This window comes from Vicugna pacos, unplaced genomic scaffold, assembly GCF_048564905.1.
Source record: "Vicugna pacos unplaced genomic scaffold, VicPac4 scaffold_20, whole genome shotgun sequence".
Classification (NCBI taxonomy): domain Eukaryota; kingdom Metazoa; phylum Chordata; class Mammalia; order Artiodactyla; family Camelidae; genus Vicugna; species Vicugna pacos.
Window position 1 is genome coordinate 41,753,591 of NW_027328741.1, and position 11,970 is coordinate 41,765,560.

General features: G+C 41.8%; 1 long non-coding RNA gene across 3 annotated transcripts in view; it reads left to right on the plus strand.

Moving 5' to 3' along the window:
• LOC140694002 (uncharacterized) overlaps positions 1 to 7,995 on the plus strand; it is a 55,124-nt gene extending 47,129 nt beyond the window's left edge. For all 3 annotated transcript variants that reach the window (XR_012069726.1, XR_012069725.1, XR_012069724.1), the window contains 2 exons: positions 941 to 1,064; positions 7,731 to 7,995. This is a non-coding gene — a long non-coding RNA (uncharacterized lncRNA). The remainder of the gene's footprint in view (positions 1 to 940; positions 1,065 to 7,730) is intronic.
• The last annotated feature ends 3,975 nt before the right edge of the window (positions 7,996 to 11,970 follow it).

Genomic DNA, 11,970 nt, shown 5'->3' on the forward strand with positions numbered 1-11,970 from the left:
CACTTGAAAAAGGGGGAAGCATTCCTTTGTCCCACAAGCCTCTGAGTGAGGAAAAAACATAACCTTAGAGACAGCTCTGTGGGACAGCATTCAGAAGGGGGCAGAGCACTGGGCTGCGAGTCAAGGCTGTGTTTCTTTCAAGCTCTGCACTGAATTTGAGGTGACATATCACTTCTTTGGCCCTTGATTTGTTCAGCTTATATTAGGGTTTTGGACCTGTTCTATCCAACGTTAGAGTATCACTTTTTTGCTCGGTGACCCTCCAGGGCTCCGCAATTCCTTCAAAGGGAAAAATGCCCACATCCTCATGGCAGCCTCTAAGGCTCCACCCCCAAAACCACCACTTATTTCCTATTCACTGTGGCCCACACCAGTCTCCATGCTGTCTGTCCAGCTTGAGGGACCTCCAGGCCTATGATCACTGTTCCCTCTGCCCCTCCTCTGCCCACCCCTTTGTTTCCTTCTTTGCCTTATTCAAAGGTCACTGCCCCATCCCCACTCCTCCCTAGCACACATTCCTCGCCCTCCTTTATTTTCCTCCACAGCACTTATCACCAGCTCACAGACCCTGTATTACTTTCTTTTAATTATTTTCTCTGACGATTTTCAGACTGGAAAGGCCATGGTGGATAATAACAGAGAAATGGGGGTAAAAAAGACAAATGAGGGACGGCATCTTCTAAAAGCTAAAATGCCCACCTGAAAAGGAGGTAGGAGATAAAGTAGTAATAGTCGTTACAATTTTGGTAAAACCAAGGCACGTAGTCAGGACTAGTTTTCACAATATTTGAGGGTAGGGAGGCAGCAATAAAAAGAAATTTATCCTGAAAACAAGAAATTAAATCCTTGGGACGATGATGTGTTCAGCTTGAGATGTCAGGAATACTTTTATGACCTTGGTCTGATAATATCCTGCCTTATTATTTGATCTGTTTGACAGCTGGGTCATGAATCTAATGGTGCCACAGTTTCGGGAGCAGAACAGACCACCCCACGATGGGAACGGGACAACCATCTGTATCCCATGGGCAAACTGGCGTTACTTTATGAATACCCTGAAATGAGTAAGTCATCAGTGGAGATTTCTGTGCTGTCGGTTATACTAGAATATGCTTTGGGTCTCAGAAGCATCGGTTACCGAGCCAAACAATGACCTAGCATACCGACACGGAGCCCGCTTTTCTCCATTAGATGCAATTATGCTGTCAGGCTTTCAAATAGGGTGCCTGTGTGTATCTTTGTCAATATTTATGTTGTACAAAGCTGAAGATTTACTGCCAAGGAATGAAATGGAATACTCATTCAGATACGTCTCCAACATTGATTCTCAAATCCTTCTGGTCATGTCGTCTAAGGATGAACTCAGAACCGTTACTAGATATGACTCAGCTCGGGCTGTAGCCCTTGTGGCACAGCTGTTGGCTGATATCCTTCTAAACAGAGTCATGTGAGCCAGCCAGCCGGTGCAGAAAGCCCGCAAGAGCATCCTGCCTCATGGCAGCAAGGTTCACAGGGTCACCCCTTCCACATCTCACACCTACCTTTGATATTGTTCCTATTTCTTCTGGCCGATGGTTTCTGCCTGATTCCTTGAGTGACCTCATGGCACATCACTGGCTTGAATTCAGAATGAATTTGCTGATCTGGAGTATCGGTAGAACACAGATCTCCTCCTTCTCCAATGTCTTTGTCCATTTCTGTACATTTGCTTGGGCTCTGTTTCTCTTTGGTTGAACTTGGTTTTGAGCTCTCAGTTGCCTTTTAATTGTTGCATCTCAAAATAGATTTCCATAGGAAACGTTATCTTTTCTATTATGCATGGCGCACTTATATCTGCTAGAAGGCTGATGATGTGCACGTTTTATATCTGAGCCCTTTCAGCTCACCACTGCCTTGAAGTAGTTTTTTTTTTTTTTAAGCTTAGGAGACAGGAAAAGATTTTTGTTAATAGGCTTCGCATTTATGCTTGCAGATTCATGTCTGCAAAGGCACCACTTTGTGCTTCCTGTTTATAAGTCTACAGATAGAGGGAGTTTTCTTTTTCCTAAATTACATTCTATATATAAAATAATTGCTTTTAAAAATATACATTATACATAGAAACACATCTGGTTCCCTCGGTGAATGAAAGGTCACCTTGTGGCATCTTCAGTCAGCTATGCTTTGTGATCTGGTGTCTGATTTGAGTTTCATCTTTGCTTTTGTTGTGTTTAGTGACCAGGTGCCATTAAGGGTGCAGCTTCTGTCCCTGGTGTAGAAATTATGTTCGTTTATTCTTCTTATTTTCAAAAGGACTTTAAGCCAATGACCTGTTAATCCAAAATGAGTCATAATGGTAAATATGTCTTATTGGGGCTATTATCAGCATTAATAATAACAACAACATTCTGGGGGCATCATATCATTTGGTATTTTAACACACACAAAAAAAGCCTTGGAAAAAAGTTATTGTTCTACTTAAGTCAAATAAAGTTCATGAAAGGAAAAGTTGTATGCTTTTGGGAAAAATTGATAGGGCTTTTAGAACTTTATAGTCTAATTAAAATACAAATTAAATAATTCAGCCTAACTCTACCCTACAAAACAGGGTGGAGTAACAGCTATTCTAGAGAGATTGTTCAGATTTATTCGTTTTCGTATTATCTAAAAAATCCCTGACTAATTAGATAATTCAATCCATTTCTGAAAGTAGGCCGTCTGTTATTCTGTATTCAATGCTGGAGTGAAACTTATTTTGGGTTCTTTTCGTTCATGGGAGATAGAATTTCCTAGTGCTTTTGAAATATTTTTGTTCTTCTAAAATAAAGTGCCTTTGGTGGTGATCTCCTGACCTCAGTTTCCTCCTCCCAGTTTTCCTCGTGATCATTAATGACACCCCACCTGCCATTTTAGTTACGCCTCTTAGCTGCTGAAGGGGAATAGCTTGTGACAGATGACCCTGGAGCCCTTTACCCGTGCTTCGTTAGGCCTCGCTCTCAGCCACCAACACTAGTCTCCTTCGCCTGAAGTACTTTTATCTGTTTTTCTGCCAGGAAGGACACTTGCCATGCCTTGGCAGGGACCCCTCCACTTTTTAGAGATTTTCTACTGTCCTTTCTAGGCATGAATTGCACTTGATTCTTGTCTTGATGGTGCGTGATCGTGTCCGTGTGCATTGTGCTCCCTGGCTGCACTGATCCTGTCAGAGGCAGTAGTCAGGCTTTTCATCTTCCCGTCCATGTCTGGAGCACCACAGCCTGGACCCTGGTTCTCATACGTGTTTAAGTTACTTGAGCTTGGATTTTCAGCACACTCACATAAAACTGTTAGATGAGGTGGCGGTAACATTGCCCCCAATGCCCCCACAAGGTTCTATATGACATATGGTTTTCTCTGAGTGAAATTTCTCTTTTATTTGTTTTATTGAATTCCCCACTGTCCTTTGAGATTATTAGAGTAACTCTGAGTTGTTTACCACAATAGCTCTCCCCCCACCAGCGAATGATCCTGCTGTCTGAGAACTCAGACATGGGACATAAGAGAAATAATCTATCAGTCTTAAAATCTGGAAGCCATAAGATACCGTTTTGTACTTAGAGCACCCACAGCACAAACACCAGTCTCTCAAGAATTTGACGCTGCCTTCACAGAGGGCGGGTGCCATAAGTGGAATGCTGTGAGGGATGAAGTGAGAGCTCTTCATCTCTGGTACTGCCTTTTCCACCCTTGCTGTGTTAACTTGATCTTCCCTTCATATATTATGTTCTCCATTTAATTTACTGCATTTAATATCAGTTGCTCTTCAACATCTCCTTTCACCCGCCCCCTCCATTCCCTCTCTCTCCAGTGCTATCTCACCCATGCCTTCCTGCACTCTCCAGGACCAGGCCTGTCTCCCCCACGCCCTCACCTCTGTTCCGTCTGCCCAACACCTGCACTGACATTTCCTTAACTCCGAAGAATGAACTTTCCAAAATGGCAGCTGAGTAACTGGGGGGAATTGTAGACCTCTCATCTCTTTACTGATTCATTTATTTACCCAACCAACAGACATTGAGCACTGCTATGCCAAACACTGTATCAACTGCTGGGGAGACCAAGACAGGTAAGACGTGGTGTCTGCACTCCCCAGGCCAGGCGAGGCATGGCGAGTAGTTGATGGATTGCTAAACAGGTGAACACAAATTGGACTTCCTAGAGCTGGAAATATTTGAACTGAATCTTGAAAGGTGAAAGGAATTTAGCTCTCTATTTTGTGGTAGAGGAAGTGGACACTTCATGCAGAGAGGAAGAGACATATAAGAGTACATGGCATGAAGCGGCTTGGCCAGACTGAAGAACAACAAGTAGGGCTAGAACAAAGGATCCATAGGTGGGAATATCAGGTGCAGAAGGCCTCTGTCACAATGGGCCTTGTGTGCTTATACTTCAATGTATCCTTAAGGAAACAGGGATATATTGAAATATTTGTAAGTAAGAAAATTGCATAATGTTTATGTTGCAGAATATCTGGTTATTCTGGAAGCAGAATGGAAGATACTATTTTGGGGGGAGGCCCATATTTTGGGGGGAGAGGATTTTTCGGGGACCACCCCAGGTAACCCAGACAACAAGTGGCACACGCCTGCAGAGAGGCCTTGGGCAGAAGGAGAGAGACATGGGCGGCAGAAGTGGTGACTGCTGCAGGGGGGACTGCAGGGCTGGGGCGGCAGGCCACAGAGATGCTAGGGTGACTTTCCAGTGACCCATCCGTGGAGCGGATCTGCAGGGGGAGTGTAAGGGGAGGAGCTGGTTTCGAGGAGATGGTTCTGTGTGTGGCATTTTCAGTGCGAAGTGTCTACAGGACATCTGAGGGGTGATGTCCATTGTTAAGCTGGATTCACCAGTCAGGAACTCAGAGGAGCTGTGGGTGAGGCCGTGGGGGCGATTCAGTCTTACCCGGCAGAGGACTGAAGACGAGGCCCTGGGGAAAGTGCCATGTACATGGCAAATGGGAGGAGAGAAATCCACCAAGAGAGAGAAGAATAGCAGAGCAGTTGAGAGAAAACTAGATGAGGCAACACAGAGAAGGCTGTAACCTTGCTAAAGAGGGATTTGAACACTGACTAAAAGGAGTATAGTGAGAAAGAGTGGTGTGTGGGGCAAAAAAACAAGGGCTAAAGCCCACCTTTAATTGTCTAAACTGAGGAAAAGGCAGAGGAGGACTACACTTAGGTAGCCTTTATAAAACAGATCTGTTTGTATCTGAGTATGTGCATATGTGCACACACACTTTTCTGCCTGGGCTTTTAAAATTTATTTAATAAAACAAAAATTAAGGGGGGAAAACATTCCACTGAGAGGAAAATATTTGTCCATGGCAAAAGCTACCTGGTAATCAAATAAACAGGAGCTGAAAATGCCCACTGGTTTGCAACACGCAGCCACCGGCAGTGCAACTCCTGTCTCAGTGCTGCGGTGAGGGCCGTGGGGGATGCAGGGCTCTGAGCCCTGGAGGAGTCATCAGCGCAGGCACTTCTCCAAGAAACTGGACTTTAAATGGAAGAAGAAAGTATAGAAAGTATCAGAGAGCAATACAGGGCCGTGAGAGAGAGTTGGGCGAGGGTCAGTTTTGTTTTACAGGGGGCGTTTCTGGCCTTGCTGAGTTGCTAGGCCTTTGCTCTTGTTGGTCTTTGTTCCAAAAGCTTTTTAGAAAGTTCTTCTCGCTTGAATATCTGAATAGATTAAATCATGTTGGGTTATTTCTAGTGTTTTATTTTTTAATTAAAAAATTATCTGGAATTTATTTTAATGTCAAAAGTGAGGACAAAGTACCAGGCCTTCTAATGATTTAGCAAATTACACCAGTACTTGAATCCACTGATTTTAAGTGTCAGTTTTATAATATTACTAAAATCTCTTAAATATCCACTTCTATTCTTGAAATGTATTCTATTTCATTCATACTCTCAGTGCACTATTTCTATACTGTTTCCATGACCATAGATTAATATCTCCTACAGTTGGTCCTATTTTATCCTTTTCCAGAATGTCCCTAATACTACAATTTCAAACATCCCTCCTCATTATTTTATTTGTACATTTGTGTATATTTCTGGAAGAAATTTAGGATCACCTTTCAGAATTTTTTCTTAAATCCATTCGGGATTATTAACTAAATTTGCATTCAGATACTAAATTGATTTTGGAGAAAAAATGTTCTATGTTCCCCAAATTTGAATCTGTCAACTGAAGAGGGTGGTGCATTCTACTGTTCATTCAATCATCATTTTTTTCTTTTTTAAAGTCATTTATCAGAATCATTTTAACATTTTTCATTAATTTATTTCTGAATAGCCTGTGCTTTGTTGTCATTATAAATGATATCTTTTCTGGATTTGAACTGGGATGATTGCTAATGAAGTCTTAATTTCTAGTTTCTCTTGAATAAGAAGGGGATCTGACAGTGTGGGGGCTCTCTTTCCAATATGGTGACTGTTAGCAGTGCTTTTCATTAGGATGTCCACTTGCCAATTTGCCAGTGGCTGCACCCACTCCCCACATTTCTGCTACTAACCTGCCCCCTGTAGGCAGATGAGTTCATGTAAGGTTAGGTGGGTTTTGGACACAGATACTGACATCACTGCTGCCACGTTGCTGACACTCTGGCGTCACTAACTCTGGTTCTTGCTCTCTGACCTCCCTGAATATGACAGCTCCTTTTGGGCTGTGGACATGAGGCATCTTTCCAGCACTGTCGGCTTTTCTGCAACACACCCCTGCCTCTCAGGTCAGAAGCAAATGTCAGCGCCTCCTACCCATCCACCCCATCCACGGTCTTGCCGTTCCTGGCCAGAGTGGTCCCTATCCCTTGACTGAGCAGTAACACTAAAGGGACTACAAACTTGCCTCTCATCCACTGTCTTAGTTACATACCTGTGCTAGTTTAATTAAAAGTCTGTCAGTTAGGGTCTAAAAGTCTTATAGATCTCTGGCCTTATCATTTCTAACTGCTCCCCCACCCCATGGAAGAGCTTATGCAGATCTCTGCTGCCCCATCTGTAGCAATGCCCTGTAAACTACAGACAGAGAGAAAAGAACTTCTAAGCCACCACCGTAACTTTGACTTCCTGTGACCACACAGACCATAGAAATATCAAGATAAAAATTCCTGAAGAAGGATATTTTGCTTAGGAAGACACTTTAATTGCATACCTTTCTGTGACTTGTAATAACTTCATAGACTCTCTGAATGTGCTGCACTCACCTTCCCAGACTCAAGGGAGCTTGCTCACTTGCCTATTTTCAGTGCATTTCCTCCAACATTCTCTATGCAGAGCTTTCCCAAAAGTACATTCCTTATTCCTTTTTAAATTCTTATATACAACCACAATATTCTTTTTCTTAATCCTCAATGACAAATCATCTTCCAAGATTGTATTATTTCAACACTGAGAGTGAATAATATGCTTCAAGATTCCCAAGTTTATTACTAGCAAACAACTATGGTTGGTTGAAGATTTTTAAGTATGTTATTCCTACTAAGGGTATATACGTGAAAGAAACAGGTTGTAATGAGACTTCTTCCGAGAGATTTTATATTTGCCTTTTGTTTGGATTCTTTCACTGTTGAACATTATTATTACCATGAATGTCTTTTCTCTTTGGGATTTAGTTCACCATTTGCCCCTCTCTCTTTACAGGAGTAAAGGAATTGATGCTGTCCTTCCATCCATCCACCACTCCATGTTGTGTGTCCATTCCTTCAACAGGTATTCAGTTTGGGTTCACCACCTTATCTGTGGCCTCTTTCCATTGGCCCCTCTGTTGGCTCTGGAGAACAATATATTGCAAATCAGAGTGGGTATGTGGAAACTTGACTACCCAGTATAGACGCATGGTGCCAGAAAAAGCCCAGGATATCACAGCGTGGCAGCCCACCATACAAGGAACAGCAATTCTGGCTGTGGTGGACCAATGTGAGTAAAATGGCTTCATGGGCTGAAGACTTTGAAAAGTCCAAACGTGTATTGGCATTGCTTCCTAAGGAATCCAGTGTTGGGTATTGTTTAATATGAGAGGGAGATGCTAACACTATCATCGTTATAAACAACATATTTGTTGTAAATGTAATTGTTATTATTTTAATATATTTTCTTTATAATTATTATTTGTGACTTACAAGAGATCTTACAGAGGCAGTTGTTAAGAAGCATGGCCATTATACTGTTGCTGAAGTGTTAATTCAGTAGAAGCATGATAATAATATTAATAAGTACTCACTCGTTTGATCCTCACATGGCTCTAAAGGTTACCCAGCAGTGCTTGTATAATGGAGATAGAAATCCATCCGTTTAAGAGTTTGTAGAAACTAAAATAAGAGCAGTCATTCCACCGTATTTTACCATATATTCCAGACTATCAGTTTAAAGTAGGAACTACCTGATGAGGCCATACAAACCCTTTGTGCATCCCCAAACATTAATTACATTCCTGGACCCCTGGGGCAGAAGTTCTTCCAGAAGGTGGTCCCATCTCTCCTCCCCACCGCACTCTTGGCCTTTGCTACCCACTGTTGGTCATTAGCTAAGCATCCTCATGTCCTGCATGTGTCTGAGCTGTGAGGGAACAGAACTCAGCTGTTTACAAACTGTAATGACTATGACCAGTCTGAACAGCCTCTCTCCTTCCCTGCCCACACCTCCACAGGGCAACGGGGGGCTCACAACCACAGCGATTCCCATGCCAGCCCATCAGGGAACCTTCTTCCCTAGAAATATTCTTACAACCAGGGCTGTTTCCTCCCTTACTTCACTGCCAGTTTCACTCCCAGGTTACAGTCCCCAACAAAAGGCTATCCCAGTTTGAATAACTTAATCAAGTCATATTTACGCTAAGTCCCTGGCACTTTCCCATGAGCACTCATAGAAACAGAACAGGGCCTGGAAGTGGCTGTGGGCCAGGTTCCTGGGTGAGGGGACTTGCTGGGCCCTTCAGGTTCTGTAGTCTGGCCCGAGCTTAGCTCCCAGCACGGCGTCTTCCCATCTGCATGATTTCGGGCAAGGCTTCAACACTTCAGAGCTTCATTTTATCCCTGCTTCATTTTTTAAGACTGTTATGCAGCAAAAAGTGTGCTTAGGGAACTCAGTGAGTCAATGAATGGATGTCACATAAGATGGTCCTCAGGGAAAGGGAATGTTAGTTATCTTCATTATTCACCATTGATAAAATTGGCTTCACAGACTTGGCCAGGTATCACAGCTACAGGCACAAGAATTTGACAATGTGTCACTGTGGATCATAGTCACTATTTTACACAGTAAAACAGCTGTCTGAGACCACCCAGCTGTCAGCCCACCAGACTCCCCACCCCAAGAGCCCTGAATTTATCTGATTTGCTTACTACCATTACTTTTTGGAGAAAGTTGGCAAATCACACAGAGTCAGTGACTGCTAGGTTATGTCCATTCCCATTCACTCAAGTTGCCCCATTTTCAGTATCCACTGTGCTGCAAAACATAGACTAATATTCAGAATAGGACAGCAAGGCCTTTCCCGATCCACAGTCAGAGAAGCATGAATTTGTCATGTTTAATATGGCATATGACACTAAGCAAGGCAGGAAAACAGGCTCCTGTGCTTTAGGGAAATTTTTAGTAATGATGTTTGAAACTAAAAGTGTTTTTGTTTGACCTTCAGCTAATCAGAAAATTCAATTGACTCCTATTACCCATTCCTCTGGTGTCGTGGTTTGATTGTATTAGGCACTTTTTCCTCATCTCCCCAGTATGACTTTGCTCCATCAGCACAGATGGAGTGTCTCCAAGGCTGCTCCGTGTGCATGGGTGTGTGTGTGCACACATGTGCCCCCACTGATTGGTGCCACTGATTCATATCCAGGGGTTGTTCTGTCTTATAACTCAGGCATTGCTTCATTATATCCTACAAAACTGCTTTTAGATCATTGATTGAACTATAGACAATCCTCTTGCCCACATTAGGAAGTGACATCTTCCAAGACACAGGTCCTGTGTGTTTGTATTTATGTATAAGTAAGAATTAAATATGCATGTCATCCCCTCACATATTTAATTTGTGCCTTCCCAATTGAATGTGCACAGTAAGGGCTAACTTACCATAACAGGAGAACTTGTAGGAAGAAAGAAGAAGGAATTGGCCACAAGGGAGAAGACAGGACATCAAGCAGGAGTTTGGTATAAAATCATTTACTCTAAAGCTGCTCTGGCTCAATAAATAAGTGGAATTGGCATTGTTGTATCATGCCAGAGCATCTGGTATTGAAGACCGATTTTAATTTATTTTGATATAACTGGAAATTTGTGTTGGAACAACATGGGAAATGAAGCACACTGCATCTATCTGTACTCCTGAAGTGTGTCTCAGAGCTACTCAGTTTTGAGGAAAATTATCTTGTCTGGAGACAATACAATTATTTTCATTGTTGGAATTTTTCTAGCTTCCAGAAGCACATCTGCAGGTGATTCTGTAAAAGTCTAGAGTTGACTTAAATAGCAGGAAATTTTTGCCTTTTGAAATCAGGAGAAGTGAAATAATTTTGCCTACCACCACCACCACCAACAACACCACCACCAGGCAAGCACGTGTACACCCAGAAAGATTTCACATCAGACGGAATGGCAAAGCTGAGTCTGTTACCGAGGCCAAAGTTGTTCTGCTCGCTGCACAACAGTGATAAAAAAATAAATCAGGAGACAATGTTTTGGAGCAAGGTATAGTAACTTTATTCAGAAAGCTGGCAGACCAAGAAGATGGGGGACTAATGTCCTGGAGAATCATCTTGCTCAAGTCAGAATTCAGGCCCCTTTTAAGCTGAAAAGGGGAGGGGGTGTGGTTGGCTGTGCAAACTTCTTGCTGCAGGCATTCTTTGTTCTTGCTGTCATCCATGTTGGTCAGGCTGTGGTGTCCCTGTAAACCTCCAACAAAACAAAGGTTATTCTCTATTTTACAAATTGCCATCCATGCATAAGTGCAGAAGTGCTAACATCATTAAAGGTCAGAGCCCCGAGAATTGGCTTTCCTGTAGGTTTTAGGCTAAAGGCTAAAGTTGTTTTACAAAAGGTGCAGAGCCAGCAAGATTAACCCTGGAAAACAGGGCACAGTGCTTCAAACTAAAGGAACAGATCCAATGTGGCGTCAGATTTGTTCTCTATTACAGTTTGAGTTAGGGGAAATTTTGCAGTAGAAAATTCCATCAGTTTTTTTTCTTGCTTTACCTGACATCTTGTTTGTTGGCTTATGGTCTCATGGTGTCTAAACCATATGTTCAGATGAATAATATTAAAATCATATGGTGCAGAAAACATATCTGTTCTGCTTCAAATAATGACTGAAACATTTAGCTTTGTTTATTCCCATAGAATTTGGATTGAATCATTTCTCGACTTTCTTCTTCCTTCAAACCAGTATTTTATTGGAGGGTTTAAAGCCCAAATTGAAGAGTTTTGCAGGAAAATATACACAAAATGTTATGATAACTCACAGAGAAAAAAATGTGATAATGAGTGTGTATATATCCATGAATGACTGAAAAATTGTGCTGAACACTGGAATTTGACACAACATTGTAAAATGATTATAAATCAATAAAAAATGTTTTAAAAAAAGATTTTGGAGAAGACTCATGTAATTCATAATAGCTTTACATCCAAATTTAAGGGTGATCCATATTTATACTTTTAATCAAGGAACACAATAAACTTTCTTAGTCGATCATTTATGGCGTTTTTAACTTTTTCCATGTAATCTTTTGGAAGTTGAGAGGCTTAGACACCTGATCTAACAAAACAGGAATCATTGCTTGACTCTGTGAATGAAAGAATCCCAGTATAGTTTCCTGCAATTATATTTTATTAAAAATAATAAGGAATTCTTACTCTCTAATAAAGCAACAGACAGAAGAACATACTGAGTTTTTAAAATCAGACTATGGATTAACTTATCTAAACAAGTCAAGATAGTTTAGGGAAAAAA